The 21,471-nt window shown below is 44.2% G+C and overlaps 1 protein-coding gene across 1 annotated transcript in view; it reads left to right on the top strand.

Moving 5' to 3' along the window:
• The window catches only part of HUWE1 (HECT, UBA and WWE domain containing E3 ubiquitin protein ligase 1), a gene marked incomplete in the record, with an annotated part of 5,008,559 nt that overhangs the window by 3,239,944 nt on the left and 1,747,144 nt on the right, over positions 1–21,471 (top strand).

The following is a 21,471-nucleotide window of genomic DNA, read 5'->3' as shown; positions in this document are numbered from 1 at the left end:
CTTTGGCAGAAATTGGCCATCTGCTAGAGAAAAGAGCCATCCAGCCCGTTCCCCAGACCAGATCGGATCAGGGTTCTACTCCAGGTTCTTTTAGTGCCAAAAAAGACAGGGGAACTAAGACCAATCCTAGACCTCTCTCTCTTGAACCTGGCAGTCCCCAAAGAAAAATTCCGAATGGTCACTCTACAATCTATTCTCCCCCTTCTGGGAGAAGGCCACTGGATGTGCTCGATAGATCTCAAGGACGCGTACTACCACATCCTAATGGACAGACGCTCCAGGAGGTTTCTCCGCTTCCGGCTGGGAGCCAGTCACTACCAGTCCGGGTCCTTCCCTTTGGTCTCACCACAGCCCCCAGGGTGTTTACCAAAGTACTAGCAGTGGTAGCGGCCCACCTGAGGCTTCAGGGGGTGCAGGTCTTTCCCTACCTGGACGACTGGCTCCTTACCGCCCCAACAAGGCATCTACTTCTCTCGGCCCGAGACTCCTTTCTCCATCTTGCTCCATTTCTGGGCATCACAATAAATACAAACAAGTCCAACCTGGCACCCACTCAGCTCTTAGATTTCATAGGGGCCAGACTAGACACAAGGAGTTTACGAGCCTTCCTCACTGCGGACAGAGTTCTAAATCTGCAGCTCCAGGTGCGGGCCATTCTCCATTCATGTTCTGTTCCAGCGGAGTTGGTCCTGAGGGCTCTAGGGTCCATGGCCGTCGATAGCACTTCTTCCTCTTGCCAGGCTCAATATCGCATTCTACAGTGGACGCTCTTAGTACAGTGGTCATACCTTGCTCTCCCATGCATCATCCCATAGCGATCAGCAAGGCTTGCAAGCGGTCCCTCTTGTGGTGGCTCCACTCCCGGATCTCCACGAGGGTCGCCCATTTTGTGCTTCTCCCCTCTCGCCACGGTGACCACGGACGCCTCCGCCTCGGGTGGGGGGCACTGCGGGCGGACAGTCCAAGGCACGTGGAGCGATTCAGAGACCTTACTGCATATCAATGTTCTAGAGATGAGAGCAGTGCTCTTAGCGTTGCTAGCACTTCAGGACTTTCTTCCCTTGGGAACAATTGCGATTCAATCGGACAATATGTCTGTTGTCTGGTACATCAACAAGCAAGGGGGAACAAGGTCTTACCCTCTTTGTCGAGAGGCCATGAGAGTTTGGGAATGGGCAATCTCCACCAATCGCTTTCTCATAGCAACGCACATTCCGGTCGGTCCAACATCCTAGCGGACAAGCTCAGTCGCACCATTCTGACCCCTTACGAGTGGTCTCTCAATTGTCAAGTAGCGGAACGCATATTCGCACGGTGGGGAACCCTTCATGCGATCTTTTGCTTCTCCCTCAAACACCAAGTGCGACAGTTTTTCGCTCTAATACCTCCTCCCGGAGGTACCCCAAGAGACGCTCTGGTGCATGCTTGGCCACCCGGTCTTCTGTATGCCTATCCACCCTTGCCTCTGATGCTGCAAGTTCTTCAGAAAGCCTCTCGGGTGGGTTGCAGAATGATTCTCATTGCTCCATTCTGGCCTCGACAGATCTGGTTCCCCTTCCTAAGGTCTCACTCGGTGAATCCTCCTTGGATTCTAGATCCCATTCCGGATCTGATATCCCATCCATCCTGCATTCCTCCTCCGAACCTGGACAACCTGAAGCTGACCGCTTGGCTGCTCCAGTTCCACTCCTGATAAGGACTCGGTATTTCTTCACGGTAAAGGCTATTTTGGTGGCGGCTCATAAACCATCCACTAGAAAGGTTTACGAAGCAAATGGAAACGTTTCTCTGTGTGGAGCGGCAAGGCCTAGATCCTTCACGGTTCCTCTCCCTGTAGTGCTTGATTTTCTAACCTCTCTCTTTAATGATGGTGCCAGCAGTTCCACAGTCAAAGTTCAACTGGCGGCAATTTCTCACTATCACATTGGTCAAGAGTCTAATCCTCTTATGTCAGCCAAATTGTGCAAAACATTTCTTAAGGGTACTTTCCTTCTCAGGCCCCTATAAAGCAAGCAGTTCCTCCTTGGGACCTTTCTTTGGTCCTACAGGCCTTGACCGCTCCCCTTCGAGCCAGCGGCTACAGTGGATCTCAAATTCTTGTCTTACAAGACAGCCTTTTGGTAGCCATTACATCAGCCAAGAGAGTTTCTGAACTTCAAGCTTTATCAGCTAAACCTCCTTACTTGGTTTTTATCCGGACCGTGTCTCCCTCAGGACCAACCCGTCCTTCCTTCCTAAAATCGCTTCTGAAGCAAACATCAATCAATCCATTAACCTCCTGTTTTCTTCCCTAAGTATGAAAACAAAGGTGAATATAGGCTACACTCACTAGATGTTCACAGGCAACTAAGATTTTATCTCAACAGGACAGCTGGTCATAGGCAATCCGACCAGCTGTTTATTTCCTTTGCAAAATTCAATTTGGGCAAGCCAATTTCTAAAGTTTCTCTGTCCCGCTGGATTTCACAGTGCATTTTATTGGCTTATCAAGCGTCAGGAAGGCCCGCACCGGAGAGTGTTCATGCCCATTCAACCCGGTCAGTATCTACCTCGGCAGCCTTCAAGGCTAGGATTCCTCTAGATGATATTTGTGCAGCAGCCACGTGGGCTTCATCTCATACATTTATTTCTCACTATAAGTTGGATCTTGCATCTAGGGGTAGAGCATCCTTTGGCTCCGCGGTGCTCCGGAATATCCTTCCATGATGGCCGCCCAAGATTCAGGTAGCTGGGGACTCTGTCCCACAGGTTGCAGACAAATGAATATCCTACTTCAGATTTAGAAGTTATGTACTCACCATAACGTTCCATCTGAGTAGGTGTATTCATTTGTCTGCAACCATCCCGCCCTCCTATCCCCCTGGCCTTTCAGTTTCCTGCATATTCCTTGTTACCCTTTTGAGGGTATTGTTGCTTTGGCAAACTCGATCTGAGGTCATGAGGGTAGAGCAGGGCATTATGGGTGAGGGGAGGAGCTGAGAGCTTGGATCCATAGCTGGAAAACTATGCCGGTTCGGATCCGATATCGGATCCATAACCCACAGGTTGCAGACAAATGAATACACCTACTCAGATGGAACGTTATGGTGAGTACATAACTTCTAATTTTCAGAAAGACAGAGCAATTACTAGTGGCATATGCTGCAGCATCACAAGGAAAGGCTATTTCAAAGTGGATAGGTCACTGCATTCGTTTCTGCTATGTACACCATGGCAAGCCAGTACCTAAGGGCATTAGGCCACACTTAACCAGAGCTGCAGCCACTTCAGCAGCCTTTCTCAGGGGAGTACCTACCAAAGACATTTTAGAGGCTGCTACTTGGAGTTCAGTGCACACCTTTACAAAGCACTACCGTCTGCCATTCTACTCTAAGTCCAGGGCAGGCTTTGCCACTGTAGTTCTGCAGGGCCTCATAGCCACTCCTAATGCTGTTTAGCTCCAGCCTCCCAACCTTAGCTTTGGGGACTGTACCCAAATGTAATGACTGCAGCAGTGAAACACGAAGAACATAGTACAGTTGTGTACACTTACCATAAATGTAGATGTTCGAGTTTATTCACTGTTGCAGTCCAGGTTACCCATCCACCATCCCCCTTTCTTCTGATGGAACCTATCGTTCCTTCTCTGATTTTCTGATTTATACAACCTATGTGGTGTATTTGCCTGTAGATGAAGGTAAAGTTTATATTGGTGCATGTATTTATTTATATATATATATATATATATATATATATATATATATATATATGTAATGTGGCTACCGTCTTAGGGGGCATTTGACATATGGGGCAAGAAAAACTAAAGAAAATTGAATCGGCCGCATCTTTTATACCCCTGCCGACCTGACGTCAGGAAAGGGGCGACAGCAGCCGATGCAGGACCCAAGACTCTGGAATTCAGGCTGGCTGAGTGAAACCTGCCAGCAGGATTACCCAAATGTGATGACTGCAACAGTGAATACACTTGAACATCTACATTTATGGTAAGTGTACACAACATCTACATTTATGGTAAGTGTACACAACTGTACTTTATTCGTAGTCTTTTTTCCCCAGCCAGTCACTATTCACCAGACTATTAGATTGTCCAAATGGAGACATGAGAACCAGGCAGCCAGTTTCTCTTTAACAGACTGTTTCCATCGAAACATGAAGACTAGCTGCTGAATTGTTACTAAGCATACTTGTATTTGCTAGAAAAAAGCCTTCTAATATTCAGTGCTCTTTTTCATTTACTTCTCTTTAGACTTGTTACTAAATCAATCTAAGGTCTTTAATGCAGTCATTCCCCCATGCAGGAATGAGAACACACATAATTTTTATTTATTTATTTTTTTATTATGCTTTCTAACCAAGCTTTTTTGGTTGCATTGCAGTGCCTAAATTTCGTAAAACTGAACAAGAAGAGAGAGAGGGAGAGAGAACAAGAAAACCCCCAGCAGCACCTGTTTAAATCCCCATGACACTTGCAGATAACAGATAAAGACTTTACTGTATAGCATGTAAACATAACCACATGCCACAAAATTAATACTATGTAAGAAAAAATATTTGCTTACAATTAACTTTCTCCCTCCTCTTCCCCTCCCCAAAGCACTTTTCTGAACATTAATGACATGAAAACTGTTCAGAACTGGTGTTCAAGGCAACCACATACACAAATGCTGTAGATATAGCCAACCTACTGGCTGACAGATTCCGTGAAAACTTCAGCCCTCTGTCCCCACCATCAGTAAATCAGGACATCCCCAGTACATGTCCCCCTCCCCTTATCTCTAGAGAACAGGTCATCTCTGCCCTCTCAAATGCAAAAAATACAGCCTCCATGGGGCCCGATGTCATCCCAGGCTGCATCCTACATGAACTCAAGCGTGAATGTGCAGCACCATTAGGCACCCTGTTCAACCAAAGCCTGAGTAATGACTTTGTCACAGCTGAGTGGAGGACAGCGTCGGTCATTCCTTTACACAAAGGTGGAGCATCCACCGATCCAGGAAATTATAGTCCCGTCAGCCTAACTACCCTTATCTGCAAGCCCATGGAATGGATAGTCATAGACCTCATTTACAGGGACATTGGCAATGTCGAAACACTCAACCCCGCACAGTTTGGCTTTATCAAAGGGGGGGCATGTGTGTTAAATCTGGTCGACTACTTTGAGACAGTCACCAAAAGCCATGGACGGGGAGCAGAGGGTGCACACTGCCTGCTTTGACCTGGCCAAAGCCTTCAACACTATTCCCCACTTAGGCATAATAGATAAACTCTCTCAACTAGGCATCAATCCATATGTTATCAGATGGGTAGCAAACTCTTTCACTGATAGAACCCACTTAATCAAAATAGGGGAAGCTACCCATCAAGCAGTAGACCTGTAATGAGCGGCATACCCCAGGGATCGGTCTTGCGGCCTCTATTATTCAGGATATATTTTTCTGAGGTGCTGGCCAAAACCACTGGCTTATGTATGACCAAGCTGGCAGATGACTGCAAGCTGAGCACAGTCATCAATTCCCCAATTGATTTGAACGTCCTCCACGAGGGTCTCACCCAAACAAATGATTGGTGCCAGAAACATGGCCTCAAACTAAATGTAAAAAAATGCATTATTATCCCCTTTGAGGAGAGTGACGTCCCCACATATCACATTAATAACGTCCTAAGCACACAATCAGTCATGAGAGATTTGGGCACCCAGGTTGATAGCAACCTGACTTTTGATAACACCATATCGCTTCCGTTGTATGGAAAGTTTTCTACATGGCCAACCTCATAATTAAGTGCATCTCATCCAGGGACAAGGAGGTCATAACATCCCTGTATTCTTCTCTTATAAGGCCAATTATTGAGTACAACGCCTCCTTCAGCATGCATCTCGCAAAGTACATGCAGCAGCTGGAGAGACCACAGAGGTTCCTCACCAGAAGAATCCAGGATCTCAAACATCTACCCTACACAGGCTAAAAGCCCTGTCCCTCTACTCAGTTTCATACAGACTCCTCTGAGATTATCTCTGTCTGGCATGCAAAGCAGTGGGACTGCTGCGTATCCGCAAGTCAAGCTCCGCTTGAGTAACCCACCTGAGTGACCTCAGCATGGTCTGTGACATCAATAGGACTTGGTGGGACACATTTGTGTCCCATAGACTCCGCCATCTGTGGAATAGGCTCCCTCTCCTCATCAAGCAGAGAACCTTATCTCTTTTCAAGCACAACCTGGGTAACTGGATGGAAAACAGAATATTCACCCCTGGGATTCCACCTGTGTCCTTGCTAGACGGGGCTTTGTGTGCTGACCTGTCTAAACATAGGCTAAACTCTTGGCTAGACTTATAAGGGCCTCAGGGTTATTAGCCTAGTAACTTCCTATGAAGTAGGGTATATGCTTTAGAGTCCCTCACAAGTCCAATAAATTCTGAAAAAGTCCAATATTTCCAGATGGTCATATTTTACAATATAATTTTTGCATTATAATCCCATATTAAGTTACTGGTTTTATTACTGTTTCTCTGCGAAATCCTGTCTCGCTGTCATTTCCAATGTACTTCACTGTTCTTCTGGTCAGCTCTCATGCTCCCTTCCTTCTTTCCAACATTTTCTGTTTAAAAAATTGAAAAGATTTCACAGGTACAAGTCTGTCTGTGGTCTTTATTACCAGAAAAACAAGAATCAGAATCTCCTTATCTTTCACAGAGTATTTTCTGTTGGGCAGACTTTTGTATTTCCACGTCAGCATGTACTTCATCAAAAAAAGTTTTTTTCCCTCCAAGGAAGAATACCTTGAAGGCAGCTGGGTACAGCAGTTTGATTCTCACACTTGCATCTTGACATTCCCTGAATAGTGGAATAAATTTGCTCCTCTTTAGTTTGGTGTACAGTGAGTAGTCATTCTCTACAAATATGCTGCTGTCTCCCACTTTTAATACTTTGTCCTTCTGCCACAGTTTTGTCAAACTCAACTCCTCTTGCTGATAGAATTGCATCTTTACTATTCAAGGTCTAGGTTGCTTTCTTATTGCAAGGTTTGGAGCATAAACATGATGTGCCCTTTCAATTAACAACTCCTGCTGTGGGATACCAGTCCAGTTGCTTATTTGTGTTTTAATAAAATTAATGCAGTCTGTTCCAGCTTCTCTGGTATAGCTGAAAATGTCAGTCTTTCCCTATGTGTTATGTTCTCCAATTCTGTTATTTTTTTTTAAACCTTTCTTCCTGAGCAGTCTCATATTCAGCTATCCTTTTCTTCATGTCGACCTCTGATTTTTGCAGCTTTATCATCTCATCTGAATATATGTTTAAAGCTTCTTCCGTTTCTGCAGCCTTTTGCTGTTCGTGTTAATATACCAAATCACTGTTTTGTTTATTTTAACCAGGTCTGTATGCATTTGTCTTGTATGTTACTGAAAGTCCTCTCTGTAGGTTGCGTTGCTTTTTTGCTGAACAGCTGTAGAATTTTCCCCAGTCATTGTTACTTCCACATTTTTGTAGCTGAAATTTTTCCAGGTCTTCTGTATTACTTTATTCCTGGCACCCAGGCAGTGCATTTACTAGCCAGTTACTGAAATTTACCCATAAACACAAGTCTGTGGCCTTCTCTGCTGGATTTCTATTTTCACACTGGGAGAGCCAGAAACAAGTTGTTACTCAATGTGCAGCCATCTTGGAAGTCTGCCAACAGTTTTTCATTGAGCATTCAGTTGCATATTCTCCATGATTGACAATCTAAATTAATGGTAAATGGTTGGAGTGTAGTTGCCCGAGGAACTCCAGATTCACATCAAAATGTGAACAGATCCGATATCTTTTATATCCGGGTTCAGCCTCTGGGTTAATGGATCAGAATCTGATCTGAGAATGGCCATATCTTAGACTTCAGAACCTAAGTTCAACATCCTCTACCCATAATACCTTTCCTTACTAATGTTATGTTAGCTGTTGTTTGCTGTCTTCCTGGACAGCAGCTTGGTCTTTTGTTCCTTTTTTTGAATGCATGTAGTCTAGTTTTCCCTTTCATGTAGCTTAGGGTGATTAGTTGTTTTGGTGTAATTTTCTTATTCAGTTAGTGTAGCTTTGGTAGTTAGATGTAAGGAATGTTTCTAGTTTTTTTGGCTTTTCCCACCGTGTATTCATTAGGGTTTGTCATTTCTGTTTGCGTTTTAGTAGTATAGCATGTGTGGTTTGTGTAGTTATACTTGAGTGTTGCTATGGAGAAGGGTTGTAAGAAATGTGTGGTGTGTGTCCATAAGCTCCTGTCTCAAGATATGCATGAATATTGCATTTATTGACTTGCAAGTTGAATTGCTTTGTCAAACAGACCAAGTTCCGGATGGTCACGGTGCAGTCCATTCTTCCTCCCTTGAGGAAGGACGACTGGATGTGCTCGATTTGACTTCAAGGATGCCTACCATCATATGAAGATAGTGAAGCATACAGGCGGTTTCTACCCCTCTGGCTGGGAGCCAATCATTCTCCATTCAGTGTGCTACCGTTTGCTGTCATCACCACCCCAAGTGTTCACGATAGATTGCTTCAGACTTGCTGCGCCAACACTGGTACCCCCTCTTGCGCAGCGTGTCACAGATATCTCTATGGCACCTGCCTCAGACCCTTTCCCTGCTGTCTCAGCAGGAGAACCAAATTCTGCACCCTCAGCTTCCAACATTGAACCTTGCAGCCTGGCTAATCACTTAAATTCACCTTTATTACCTCAGCAAACCTGTGATGGATGTCATCTTGGAGGCGAGACCTAGTACTAGAAAATCTTATGCTGACAAATGGAAAAGATTCGGTACCTGGAAACAATCTTTAGGGATAAGCACAGCAGCGCCCAATTTACCTCCGATTTTTGCAATACTTAACTGAGATGCTTCACAAGGGCCTGTATTTTTTCCTCCATTAAAATCCACGCCTCAGCTATTTCAGCTCACTATAACACAGAACCACCTGTCTTCTCTTATCCACTGCTCAAGCAGTATCTCAGAGGAGCAAAAAACTTGAGACCACCCAGGAGAGCTCCCTACCCCTGCCTGGGACCTTAACTTTGTTTTGGAGACACTCACTCTACCTCCTTTCGAGCCAGCTGCTACTGCAGACTTAATTTCTTTCTTGGAAAACAGCCTTCCTTTTAGCAATCACTTTAGCTAGAAGGATATCTGAATTTACAGGCCTTATGGCAGTGGAGCCTTTCATAATCTTTCATGCGGATAGGGTATCTCTAAGGACCAATCCATCCTTCATGCCCAAGGTAGTTTCCAGTGTGGCTCTTAATCAGTCCATTCATTTTTCCAACCTTCTTGCCCAATCCACAGAACAAAGGGGAACGAATTCTGCATTCCTTGGATGTGCACAGACAACTTAGATTCTATTTGGTGAGGACTAAATCTTGAAGAAAATCTGAACAATTGCTGGTAGCATTTGCTGCAGGGGCAGAGGAGAAGGCTATTTCAAAACAAACCATTTCTAAATGAATAAGCCATTGCATTCATTTTTGCTATAAGCACCATGGAAAACCTATCCCCTAGGGGATCAGATCTCACTCCACCAGGACTGCATCTACTTCTGCAGCTTTTCTCAGAGGTGTTCCTACCAGGGATATCCTAGAAGCTGCTACCTGGAGTTCTGTACATACTTTCACCAAGCATTCTCATTTACCAAGTTTCTCTAAATCCAGAGCTGGTTTTGCCATTGCTGTCTTGCAGGGCCTTATAGCTGCCCCTAATGCTGTATAAACTCCTCCCAACCATAGCTTTGGGAATCTTCCCAAATGTAATGACTGCAACAGTGAAACACGAAGAACATAGTACAGTTGTATACACTTACCATAAATGTGGATATTCGAGTGTATTCACTGTTGCAGTCCTGGTTACCCTCCCTCCAGCCCCCTAATTTCTGGCTATACCTCTACTTTCTTTTACTACACTTAAAAGCCTTTTTGGTGTATTTGCTTTTGGTTGGAGGTATACTTTTGTGTTTTTGTATTTTATTGCTCCCCATTAGGGGGCACCTGACATCTGGGGCAAGAAAAACTGATGTAATTGCGTTGGCTGCATGTTTTATACCTCTGACGACCTGATGTCATGGAAGAAGGGACAGCAACCAATGCAGGACTCAAGACTTTAATCAGGCCGACTGAGGGCAACCTGCCAGCAGATTACCCAAATATGTAATGACTGCTACAGTGAATACACTCTAACATCTACATTTATGGTAAGTATACACAACTGTACTTTACTGTAATGTTAAAGTACAGCTGTCAGCAATTTCCAACTTTCACATTGACAAAGATAATATGCTATTGGTGGCTCTAAAATTCTTGGAAGTCTTTCTCTAGGTAATCTTTTTGTTGTGTCCTCCAGTCCAGGATCCTGTTCACCTGTCGGACTTGCCTTTTTCGCTGCAAGTGCTTGCCACACCTCAGTTTGGCCTATCAGCTATGGTTGACTTGAAGTTGTCTTGTAAGACCTTATTTTTGGTGGCTCTTACCTCCTCCAGGTGTGTGTCAGAACTCCAGACCCTGTCAACAGTATCTCCATATCTGATTGGTCATAAAGATAGGCTGTCTCTCTGAGTAGATTGTGCTTTTCTTCCAAAGGTGACACCAGCGAACAGCTTGAATCAGACCATTCACTTGCCATGGTTCTTTCCTGAATTTTCTAGTAAAGGAAGGTATTAGCTCCATTGTCTCTGTCCATCGACAGTTCAGGTTTTATTTGGATAGAACCAAAAATTTCAGGAAGTCTGATCCAGCCATGTGTCTCTTTCAAAGCCCTGGTTGGGTGTGTCACTGTCCGAAGTTATTCTGTCCAAGTGGCTGGCTGTGTTTCATTTGGGAATAGTTTGAAAGAGAAGACCTTGCTTCACAAGTTAAGTGTGATTCTGCTAGGGCTATGGCTATCTCTACAGCATTTTTTCTTCTGAACTGCTTTGGTTGATTGTGCTACTGTTACTTTGGTGAGTCTGCATACTTTTACATCCCACTGAAATTGGACATTCAAAGTCTGAGGCCTCCTTTGGTTTCATTGTGTTGCCCAATTTGAATTTGTAAGAAATTCCTAGGGTTTTATGTGGCTGTGAACTCTGTCCTACTGGTTGAACTCATACTGAAAAGACAACATCAGATACAGATATTTTATACTTGCCTTAATGATAGATCTGTGTTGTCTGTCTGTCTTCACCTTTCCTTCCACCTGTCCTACCTTATAAGTGTGTACCTTGATCATGGGTCGACCGAGTCAGAGATGTTTGTGCTCCTCCTATGTTGGGGTCCTTAGTATTTTCTTTTAGGGTTACATGGTGGAAGCTTTTGCAGAGTTAGCCAAACTCGATCTGAGGTAATCCTAGTAGGGCAAGATATTATGTGTGGTGGAGGCTGAGCTTTAGAGGTGTAGTCTTCAGGGTATTGCCAGTCTGTGATGCAGTAACCAACAGGTTGAACCAGACGGAAAGGGAGAATGTGGGTCCACTGTCATCGTGATTACATCATTTTTGTTTATTTCACTTTAGATCTTTCAGAAATCCATGCTTGTTGGGTTAGCACATCAGCATATAAAGTCAACTAGGGAACTTGTACATTTCTGTTTGTGGAAGCTTTTGAGTGTGAGTGTGGGTCATGGCTGCAGGTCAGTTATTAGTGGCAGTCCATATTTGAAGGAAGTCATAATTCCTTGGTGTATAGACTGAGCATGTGTAATCCGTCTAGTCTTCAGTGGTAAGAATTCTATGGAAATGGGGAAGTCCTGTTTTAACTAGTTTGCATCCCTGACCCAGTACCAGTTGCAGATAATTCTACCTAAAGTAGTCAGGACATAATTTAACATCTGCCTTTGTCCATCAAGAAATAGGTGTCTGACCAGGGGTGGCACCTATGTCTCTTGATGGACAGATGATGATAAAGTTCATCAAAAAAGCAAGGCTTCTCTGTGCCAAGGTATCTTCATAGCACCCATAGGCCCCAGCCTACCTGGTTCCCTCTTTCTGCTCCCCATCTGCTGGAGAAAGCAGCTTTTCTGAAACCAATGAAATCCTTACACACTGAGGCATTCATCTCAGTTTCCCAAGTTCCAGGAGCTGATACTGGTATTACCTTTTCAGAGAGAATTGTCTCCATAATCTCCTAAAGCCAGTGCCTGGGAAACAGTTGAGAGAAGTGGGCACATTTTACTAACTGTGATAAATTTAATGGGTTTAGATGCATTTTCTGATGAGTTCTGCACGTGTTGAAGCTATGTGGCATGGCAGTTTTGGTTCAAGTTTATGAAATTTTTCCTGTCAGCATCTTTGTCTAGCATCTCCAGTGCATGTCCTGGCCAGTATTTTTCTTCCTTGGCATGGTTGGATGCTTTTAAAGTCTTATGAGAGACACCTTCCTTTTGAAGTTTTTGTGAGCCAGTACAGCCTTAGGATTTGCGCTTTTGTATTTGAGAAGCTAGCCATAGTAATACATTCTTCCTTGAACCTACTATTTCAGTGGATCTTATATTTGTGTATTGAAAAGTTCTCTCTGGTTGTTGTGAGCTGTGCTTGGATGTTTTCCACACTACTTGTTCTCACGGCAAAACAGTATTTGTGAACTACATGCCCTTGCAAAAGAACATTTCCTAATTTCCAATCAGAACTGTTTTTCCTTTAGGATTAATTCTGTTATGTGCAAGATTATTGCAGACATCTTTGTTCATCTGGCCTTTCTTACTTGTCCTTATTTTTTCAGTATTGTAACTGTAGGTCGTACCTTTTGCACTGTGTGGTGAGATATGGGCAGGAGTAAGTCAGGCAGGAAACATTTCCTATAGCCTAGTTCATTGGGCCACAAGGTTGCCATTCTAGTTTTGGTCAGGGTTGTGTGTCTTAAGTATTTATCTCTGCTACATCTTCTATTTTAAGCAGATGCCTGATCAGTGCACTGCTTTATTCCACTAGAGTCATAGCTGCTTCATTAGTTAAGTAAAGATTGCAGTTGGCTTTAGTAAAACATGTACAGAAGCTGTAGTATGCTCTTATAAAATATCTGGTTGTTGTCTTCAGTAAATCTTGGACTATGCAAAATGTATAGAATTTATAAGATGCTGATTGTGCAAAACGTGTGCATGTCTGTTGTACATTCAGCTCACGTTTATTGTAATGTTAGTCCAAGTCAGAGAGTGCATTACCTTATTTGGGAGTAGCTTTTGCGGTGTTATGTGACTGTTGACAATTAAATCCTGATAGGAAATATGAATCTCAAAGTCTTGGTAACAGAGCAGGAGTTAGTTAACCAGTTTCTGTCTTGCTTTGGAAGTATTGTCAGAGGACTATAGTTCTGTGACCAAAAGCCTGAAATTTTTTGCCTGTAAGACTGTTCAAATCCTGTTTAGATTTAAATATTACTGGTAGATAGAATTCAGGAAACACTCTAACTTCTGATAATGATAGAAGCAGATAAAAAGTTTTTTTGCATGCCTTCTAGTAAAAAAAATACGTAATTTGCATTTCATTTGTAGAAGTGCCCAGCTGTTTAATTTTACAGACTGTATTAGATGTGATGTCCTATCTCGCCTTCATTCTTACTAGGTAGAATTTGGATCTGATCCTCAGATCTCTCTCAGCCTTTATTTTCAAACTCAGGGCTCTCTCCCAGTTCGTGGCTAAAATCACTAGCCCAGCATGCACCAGAACCCTCTCCAGATCTCGTTGCAGCTAAACAAGATCGGGTGTTCATCTGCTAGCTCTGGCTGTGTTTTATTTCTTTACCTTGCTTTGCCTTTCAAAGTTGTGAATTTTTTCTCTGGTGTTTACCTTAAATTGTGTTTTATAACTCAGTAAATATTTTTGTCGCCGTTGTGTTTTGTAGTTGAACGTAGTCTTTCGTTAGGCCGTACTGTCCCTCTCCTGGTGCTTTTTTACTGTTAAATTGCCTTTTTAGAGAGCTTTTAATCCTACTGTTATTTCCTTCCTTTTTCATTTCTATTTTCTTGTAAGTTTTTCTGGTCATAGTTTAGATACAATTTAAGTTAGAGAACTGTAACTTAGCCCTTTTAAGTTAGAAAGCTTTGTCTAACTACTTATTCTGTTTCTTTTCCTGTAGTTTTTTCCTCAAAATGTCTGGCAAGGATTCAAAACCAGTGGGTTTCAAAAAATGTGACCATTGTGGAAAGAAAATACCTCTGAGTGATAAACACCCACTTTGTGTTTGTCTTTGGGCCGTCCATCTCTGTATTTGTCATGCTTTCAATCATAGAGCAGTCCTGGAGAGGAAAAACAATTTAATACTGAAAGGGCTTTTTAAAAAATGCCTTCTCAGAGGCATTGGAAGAAGGTCCAGGTTCATCCAAATCTAACAAGTCTCCCTCTCCCAAAAGTCTGACAAATCCGTAAAGAGGTCTTCCTCTTCCACTTTATTGGAGCCGACACAAATGTTGCCAAAACTGTTCTCCTGTGATACAAAAGTTATCAGATCTGACAAATCTTCATCCGGTCCGACACCTTCTAGCTCAGTGCCGGTTGAGTTTGAATTATGGAGCCAGTCTCCAGCCTTGGAACCGATCTCCCCTACACTCAGATCTCTGATCCTACAAAGATCAAAATCTCCCGTCTCCTCAACTTGGTCTTCCAGGAGTCTGTCAGATGACATTGATCAGGTGGTACAGAAGCTATTGAAGGCACTGGCCAAGTTATTGTTTTGTCCTACCCAGAGGGTTTCTGATCCTACCTCATCCACCTCTTCTGCTCCGATTCCTCTTCCAATCCAACCCCTGGCTTCGGAGTAAGAAGATCCCGAGCTGGTCTTAGTGGAATTCTCAATTCCGAGATCTGGTCTTAGTGGAATTCTCGAACCCGAGATCTACTACTGGTTCTAAGGATCTGACTATGGTTATGACATCCTTGGCTCCATCTGAGCTAGAGGAGTCTAGGAGCAAGATACTCTCCAGTTGGCCTGGGGGAGGTGAGTCTGATTGGACAGTTGGATCCCACTTTGCCTCTTGGGTCCTCGGCTCTGCTGAGTTTGGGTCCATTGTCTCTGGTTCCTGTGAGGTCCCTCAGCTTCGAATCAGGGATGGGGGGGCTTTCGAGGTGTTGAGGAGAGTGCTGCCTCCCACAGACAGTTCCACAGTTGTCTCCGGATTTTCTACCCCCTAAAGCATTTGTGTCTGCCTGTATACCCCTGCATCCACAGGGGCACAGTGATTCTAGGCCTCAAGACTCCCCACAGGGCACCTCCCACTCTTCCAAAACCTCCCCAGAGTACCCTTCTGAGAAGATCCCTCAGAGACTGTGTAAGAGGAAGCACTTACTCTCCAGAGGTGTTCACTTCTTATACGGACCTCAAAGCTGAAGGGTCCCCACAGTCATCTCCTGATGTCTCCTTTGGAAACATCCTGGAAATGCTAAAGTAGAGAGGTGGCTGGAAGTCCACCGACCCTTCTGTGGAGGAGTTCTGTGTACCTGAAGACTTTTGGATTTCTTATTCCACCTCTTGGGTGTCTCCACCTTTCGATGAACTCATGGACCTAGTTTCTGGAAAGGCATGGGAGTACCCATATTCAGTGGAACCTGTTCCTAGGAGGCCAAACAGATTTATTACTTCCCCGTCAGTCAAGGGGTTTCCAACTAAGGATGATATGGTTGTAGCAGCAGCCACCAAGAAGGAACTCTGAGGCATCTTTTGTTCATCCCCCGAACAAGGAGTCTTGGACGATGGACAAGTATGGAAAGCACATTTTTTCTTCAGCGGCTTTTTCTCTGATCGCTGAACTACCTCACTCATTTTAGAAGACTGCAGAGGGATCTCCTGAAAGAGCTAGGAGATTCACTCCAAGGTTAAGTAGCTGAAGGGGTTGTGGGCAAAGTATCCTCTCAGCTCTCTACCTTAAATTCAGTTGTCAACACTTCCATAAGACTCATCTCATATGCAGCAGATGGGGCAAGTAGAGCAGCAGGTTCTGGATTTTCCCTAAGGAGACATTCTTTGATGCATTTATGTAACTTTGCGGAGCCCTTTAAATCTTCCTTTGTAAATGCCCCGTTTGATGGCTTGTCTTTATTTGGGCATAGTGAAGGCGACACTCACCAGGTGTGAACAGGAAGGAAAAAGACTGTCTGACATAGGAGTCCATTTTTCCATGCCTACTAGACCTTATGCCAAAGGTTATAGAGGTAGTGGTAAAACGTGATTCCAGAAATCAGAAATCTTTTCAGGACACACGTGATGAAACTTCTTCCAGAGACAGGGGGGGGGGGGTAATAATGGAAGACACTGACCATACGGCAGAGGGGGTCCGAAGAATTAGGGTGACGGAGAATATTTCTTTGGTAGGCCCTTTCAGTGCTCCTGAATGGAGGCCCAACTGTCCAGCTCTGGAGGCAGTCTGCGGTCGCCTGTCTTTGTACCCAGAAGCCTGGCAACAAGTGACAAAAGACAAACTTGTACAAAGCATTATATTCAGAGGTTACACCATCCTTTTTCCCTCCTGTTCCCAAGATAAAAAAGGTTCCGGACGTCCCACCCAGTTAGAAGGAATGAGCAACTCTAGAAATTCAAAAGTTGCTAGACAAGAGAGTAATCCAGAGTCTCCTCTCTGACCAAATAGGATATGGAACTTACTCAAGATTGTTTAGTTTCAAAGAAAACAGGGGACTGGAGACCAGTTCTGGATCTCAGCATGCTGAACAAATCCGTAAAAAAGACTAAGTTCCAGATGGTAACACTGCAGTCAGTACTCCCATTCCTGGGACAAGACAATTGGATGTGCTCTGTAGACCTCCTGGATGCGTACTACCACATAAAAATGGGCAGGCGATCCAGGTGACACTTGCACTTTCAGTTGGGGGCCTGTCAGTGACATTTTCGAGCTCTGTCCTTTGGCCTCAGTACAGGCCCCAGAGTGTTCACCAAATGTAGGGCAGTAGTAATGGCTCACTTGAGGTGTCTAGGATTCTGGGTATTTCCATACTTAGACAACTGGCTCCTAACCGCTACAACCAGGCATCTGTTAATAAAAACAAAGGACACAGCCTTGCAACTATGCTCCCAACTAAGGATTACAATAAACTATGAAAAATCTGCCTTTGTGCATTCTCAGCATGTGGTATTCATAGTGGCAGAATTAAACTCAGCAAAAATGACAGCCAGACTTCCTCCAGAAAGGATCCAAGTTTTAAGACAGCAGGTGACATAACTTTTAAGGAAGGAATGAAGCTCAAGCGGAGATGGTTCTAAAAGCCCTGGGAATCATTGCAGCACCGATGGTTTTGATCCCCCTAGCACAAGTGCACATGAAAATTCTTCAGTGGTTGGTGCAGGATCTGCCAGTGTCTCACAAAATAATCATAACAGAAACTTGCAAGAATGATCTTCGTTGGTGGCTTTACTCCACTCGGGTGACTCTAGGTCAACTGTTTGTACTCCCCCAACCAGTGGCCACAGTGACCACGGATGCCTATGGGGGGAGGGGCATTATCTGCAATAGACAGTCCAAGGCACCTGGCAGGATCACGAGCCCGACTTGCACATCAGTGTCCTAAAGATGAGATTGGTGTTTTTAGCATTGCAAGCATTCCGGACTCTCTCCCACTGGGAACGGTTGCATTCCAAACAGGCAACATGTCAGTTGTATGGTACATAAACAATGAGGAACCAGATCTTACCCCCTTTGTCAAGAAGCCCTGAGAGTATGGCAATGGTCAGCCTCCTCCCAACGTTTTCTGATAGCAATGCACATTCCAGTGAAATCCAACATAATAGCAGACAGACTCTGCAGAGCTATTCTGATGCCTCACGAGTGGTCCTTAAAACAGGAAGTAGCAGAAAAGATTTTCTGAAAATGGGTCCATTCTTGCTGCAACCTTTTTACAACATCCATGAATGCCAAATGCAGCAGCTACTTTGCCCTTATATCCCCCCTCCAGGGGAGTCGCCAAGGAATGCACTTGTTCACGATTGGCCCCTGGGCCGCCTCTGTGCCTTTCCTCCTTTTCCACTAATCCCCAGAGTACTTCAGAAAGCCAGTTGTTTGGGAAGGGACTTGATACTCATTGCTCTGTGTACTGGCCTCATCAAATCTAGCTCTCCTTCCTGTGGCCTCATCTTCAAGAGGAGCCATGGATTCTGGACCCGGTTCCAAACTTTGACTCGTGCATCAGGAATGCTCCTTCCATCCCTTCAGACCCTCAAACTGACAGATTGGCTGCTCCAATTCCAGTGATAGCCAGGTTTCCAAACCTCTCCTCTCCAGTTACACATTCTAATCTCTCTTCATAAGGCTTCAGCAAGGAAGATGTATAAAAGCAAATGGAAGAGATTCTCCTTATGGGCTACTCATAACCAAATCGATCCCTTTTCTGCTCCAGTCAGTTTCATTCTAGCTTTCCGAGCAAAACTGTTTAATGACTGTGCTGCTGCAGCTACTATTAGAGTTTAGCTAGCAGCGATCTCCAATTTTCATTTAGGAGACTCCGGCTCCAGCTTAATGTCTCATTAGACTATGCAAAGCATTTCTTAAGGGTACCTTGTTTTTAAGACCGCCTATCAGAGACCTTCCAACACCATGGGACTTAAATTTCGTACTATCCCACATAGTTTTTCCTCCTCTTGAACCAGCATCGTCTTGCGAATTTAAATTTTTGACCTGGAAAACAGTTTTCTTAATAGCAATCACCTCTGCTAGAAGAGCGTCAGAGTTGCAAGCCTTGCCAATAAAGCCCCCATACTGGTTTTTCCATAGAGAGAGGAGGTGTCCTTGCAAACAAACCTTTCCTTTTTGCTTAAAGTAGTTTGAGTCAAATTTGAACCAAACTATAGAATTACCAGTTTTCTTCCCAAATTATGAGAACAAGGCAGAATACATATTACATCAAATGGATGTACATAGACAGTTATGTTTTTACTTGCACAGAACTGCAGAATTACGAAAATCTGATGTTTCTTTTTCAGATTCAAAGAAAAGTTCTTCTGTTTCTTGTTTCTTTTTCAGATTCAAAGAAAAGTTCTTCTGTTTCTAAAGATACACTTTCTAAATGGCTTTCAGACTGTAAAGATCTTCCAGAAAGAGTTTAAGCCCATTCTACAAGAGCCATTGCAATCTCCTCAGCTTTTCTGGCTAAATTACCAATTGACACAATTTGTGCTGCAGCAACATGGGCTAGACCATATACCTTTTATCACTCATTACAAAGTTGATTTGGCCTCCAGGAATAGGGCCTCTTTTGGTTCCGCGATTCTGAGGAATATTCTCCCTTGAGCCACATGCGACTGTGTGCTAGGGATATTGTCCCAACCTAGTGAGGGTGAGAGAGGACATCACCACATAAAGAAGTTATGTACTCGCCATAATGTTCCATGTGTCTTGTCCATCTTTGCCTTCATTCTTACATCCCACTTTCCTTCCCCATACCCTTCTCTACTCCTAGAAGACAGTGTCTATACATTTGGATTACCGTGACCTCTGACCTTCAGCTTCTAGTTATTTCGTTGAAATACTCATAGCCTTGTAATTAGGGTAAACAAGATCTGAAGCGGGTTCTGGTGCATGCTGGGATAGGGATTTTAGCCGCAAGCTGTCAGAAAGCCTCGAGCTTGAAAATAGGCAGAGACAGATCCAAGGATTGGATCCGAACACAACATAAGAATGAAGGCGAAGCTGGACAACACACGTGGAACGTTATGGTGAGTACATCACTTTTTTATGAATTTGAAATATAATTTTATTAATGTAATTTCAGAAGCTTGTTTATGGTGACTAGTTAATATAAGGATTTTTGTGGAGACTCTGTGACTGGTATCCACCTTTTGAAGAGCATTTGCTTAAAGCTGTCATAAAGATGCAACTGATGGCTTATTTTAAGGGCAGACAGTAATTTTGATCTTGGCTGTATGAGATAGGTTTAGCTGGTCTCAGGTTGTTATAGAAAAGTCAGGAAAGGGAAGTTGGTATTAGAGAGAGATCACCATCCCACCTCCATCCCCTTAGAAAACTCTCTTCCATCCATATAAAAGTAAACATGAACTAGGAAGCCTTTTTGTGGAGGGTCAGGTATCCACCTATGAGATAACCTGGGATTGACTAATGACCTTGGAAGCTTGAAGTATTGACCATAATGTGGACTTTAGTGGCTTACAGCCAGATTCTGTATTTAAGGGGGAGTATAGACATTTTTGGCGCTGTGCTTCTCTTTAGAGAGCAAGCCTCCTCCCAACGTTTTCTAGCATGAAGAGTGGATGCTTTAGCTTCCCTTGGGAGGGAAAGTTCCTTTATGCCCCCCCCCCCCCCATTCCCACTGATTCAGAAAGTCCTCCTGAAAATTCAGAGGGACAAACCAAAAATCTTGTTAGTGACTCCCTACTGGCCAAGGCAGCACTGGTTCCCCCTACTTGACAAACTAGCCAAGGGCAGTCACTTCAAGTTACCCTACAAGGTGGACCTACTGACACAGTGCAAAGGAACTCTCCTACACCCACACTTAACAGATGTCTCTGACTCTGTGGGTGATGAAATTTTGATCCCTTTCAGACACCACTACTCAGAGGACGTGCTTTCAGTCCTAAGGGAGGCAAGGAAACTTACCACCAGAAAATCTTACCTGGCTGAGTGGGAAAGATTTGCAGAATGGTGTCTGAACAAGGGAGTGGACCCAAGCTCCGCTGAGGTTCCCCTGGTTCTAAACTACCTGTGTCAATTGATATTGTGGGCTTTCTTATTCTTCTGTAAAAGTACACCTCTCTGCCATATCAGCCTGCCTGCCCTGGAATCCCCCTTGCTTGCCAGGCTCTATGTAAAGCTCTTCCTTAAAGGAGTCTTGCACATGAGACCACCTAGGAAACCTATCCCCCTGCCTTGGGACCTTAACTACATCTTAGAGAAGTTAACCCAGCACCCCTTTGAACTGTCTGGGTCTTCCTCATTACAGATGTGCACATGGAAGATGGTCCTGCTGGTGGCCATCACATCAGCCAGAAGAGTGTCAGAACTGCAGGCCTTAATGGCCTGTCCCCCTACACCATCTTCCACAAAGACAGGGTGTCCCTGTGCGAACCAACCTTTCCTTTATGTCTAAGGTGGTTAATGACTTCTCTCTCAACCATTCCATTCATCTGCCCACTTTCTTCCCCTCACCCTCTAAAGAAGGAGAGAGGATTCTGCACTGCCTGGACGTGCAAAGACAACTTGAGTTTTACCTGGACAAGACCAAGACCGTCAGGAGGACTAACCAGCTCTTTGTCTCCTTCCACCCCAGAGCCCTGGGCAAGGAAGTCTCCAAGCAAAACCATTGCATGCTGGATCAGGAAAACTGTTTGCTTCTGCTACTCCCACCATGGAAAGGAACACCCAAGAGGAATCAAGGCCCATTCCCCTAGAGCTGTGGCCACTTCAAGGGCCTTCATGAAGTGCCTAGACACAGCATCCAGTTTGGTAGCAGCCACTTGAGCCACTATCCACATGTTCACCAAGCATTACAAACTGGACCACGTTTCCAGAGCTAGGACAGGATTCGCCAGGGCAAT

Source organism: Protopterus annectens, chromosome 8.part0, assembly GCF_019279795.1.
Source record: "Protopterus annectens isolate FY-2018-M chromosome 8.part0, PAN1.0, whole genome shotgun sequence".
NCBI classification, from domain to species: Eukaryota; Metazoa; Chordata; order Ceratodontiformes; family Protopteridae; genus Protopterus; species Protopterus annectens.
This window is presented reverse-complemented; position numbering and strand designations above follow the sequence as displayed.